We start from the raw sequence: 2,274 nt of genomic DNA, 5'->3' as shown, positions 1-2,274 counted from the left end.
AACACACACACACACACACACACACACACACACACACACACACACACACACACACACAATCACACACAGGGAGAGAGAAATAAAGAATGGGGAGAGAGAGAGAGAGAGAGGGAGGAGACAGGGAGAGAGAGAGAGGGAGAGAGGGAGGGCAGGGGGAGGGAGAGAGGAGAGGGAGGGAGAGAGAGAGAGAGAGAGAGAGAGAGAGAGAAGGAGGGTAGAGGGAAGAAAGAGAGAAAGAGGGGGAAGGGAGAGAGAGAGAGAGAGAGAGAGGGAGGGTCGGGGGAGAAGGAGAGAGAGAGGGAGGGAGAGAGGGAGAGAGAGAGAGAGGGAGGGTAGGGGGTAGGGAAGAGAGAGAGAGGGAGGGAGGGAGAGAGAGAGAGAGAGAGAGAGAGAGAGAGGGGGAGGGTAGGGGGAGGAAGAGAGAGAGAGGGGGAGGGTAGGGGGAGGAAGAGAGAGAGAGGGAGAGAGAGAGAGAGAGAGAGAGAGAGGGAGAGAGAGAGAGGGAGAGGGAGAGGGAGAGAGAGAGAGAGAGAGAGCCCAGTGGTCCTCATCTCACCTTAGTAACAGCAGATTGCAAAGTAGCCCCTTTCTTTCAGCGGGCCACCGATTGGTTAGTCAGCACTCTGTTGCTAGGGAACAGCTTATGCCTTGCTTCAACGGCAGCCAATCGATGGGAACGTGTCGGTGCTGGGGGAGGGAGGAGTGGGGGGGGGGGAGGAGGGGTGTTGGTGGGAGGGCTCGATGTGTTTGCAGTCACCGAGAAGCAACCGGGATCAGTGTAGAACAGGTCTACACACACAGCAGATATCATCACGCCACGACGAACACTCACACACACGCTCGGCAGCACACAATGTCCGCGTGAAGACGGCAACCAGGAACACGCACACACACACACACACACACACATCCACGTGCACAGACAAGGCAGGCATGAATAAACAGGATGGTGCGCTCACTGTTGCAACTGCTGCACAAAATGATGCATACACTGATGCGCGCACACTTCACGTGCACACAGGTCTGGTACAGACTGTTGTTCAGCTCAGTATAGAGAAAACAAACGCACCGCCGCAGAGTGACACCCAGTGAAACCTTCTCAGCCACGACACCCCCGTGATGCCTTGATTTGCGCCGTTCCGCATGAAGTGTCGAAGTATGCGTCGTGCTCGTGCCATCGCGGGACAACTGGTTGGCATGGCGATGAGAAGCATCGGATGATGGTTAGGGAGGCGTTTTATGTGCAGAAATGTGTCAATGTTGAACAGCGTTTTGGCATTTTACTGAATAGGCCAGTAACTTTGTTTTTCTCCTAGTCCCTCCCGTCTCTGCCTCCCCGCCCCCCCCCCCCTACTTTCAAGGAGAGCCCTTAAGCAAGGCACTATAAATCCACCAGCACGCCATGCACCACCAAAGGGAAACTGCTTTTGGTCCAAATAGCAGAAAACCGGTATCCACGGTAACAGAGAATCCAAACACTGAAGAATGTTTGGGTTATAAGTAGAAACCAGCCAGGATCTTATATCTGCTGGTCTCCGTTATTATCTATGACGTAAATGTATGTAATAAGCCTTTCATTTGATTGATATGTTAATGTGGCCATCCCTTCTGGTGTTACAAAGTGACCATACCCACTCCTTCCGTCCGACTCCTACTAACGAACGGATCTGATTGAGAATCAGTTTCAAACGGCCCCGTGAGCACCTGATGTTAGCAGAGCCCCAGGAGTGGTACAGCTGCTGAACCACTGCAACGGAGGAAGACGCCACGCAGATTCCTAATCTTTTTAGCAAGGCTGCCGTGGCTTCCTTTGTGCTATGCCATGTAAACAAACGTGTCTTGAGAATATATATATTCTATGTTTGATCTGAAATGTGCATCATTTGAGAATTGATTGAAGTTCTTGCACACGACTTAATACATCTCTGTACGTTTCTCTGTAGAAGAGGATCATCTTGGAACTGAATTGCAGGATAGATGTCCCTAGTGTAGGGCTATTTGTATATATATATCAAGTTCAACCATGGAGTCTCTTCCTCGGTTATCTGGTGTCCTAGCAGTATGGATGACTATCATAGAGGGGTGGGTGGGGTGAGGAGACAGGCTGATTGGAGGAGAGGACAGAAGGTGATGGGATTTGGGAGTGGCTGAGATCAATTATTGTAGAAGCAAGCCAAGTGTAAATTGAAAAGAATTCAGGAAGTTAGTCCTTGATTTGCTGGAGAAGCTCGGTCTTTTTATCAGCAGGTTGTGCTACGAAGGGAACTGGGACTA

At 50.9% G+C, this 2,274-nt stretch overlaps 1 protein-coding gene across 1 annotated transcript in view; it reads left to right on the top strand.

The window, feature by feature from the left end:
• The window catches only part of jph3b (junctophilin 3b), a gene marked incomplete at both ends in the record, with an annotated part of 9,902 nt that overhangs the window by 7,152 nt on the left and 476 nt on the right, over positions 1-2,274 (top strand). The window lies entirely within an intron of this gene.

This window comes from Pollachius pollachius, assembly GCF_949987615.1.
Source record: "Pollachius pollachius genome assembly, chromosome: 9".
NCBI classification, from domain to species: domain Eukaryota; kingdom Metazoa; phylum Chordata; class Actinopteri; order Gadiformes; family Gadidae; genus Pollachius; species Pollachius pollachius.
The sequence above is the reverse complement of the archived record's forward strand: the minus strand, read 5'-3'. Positions and strand labels throughout refer to the sequence as shown.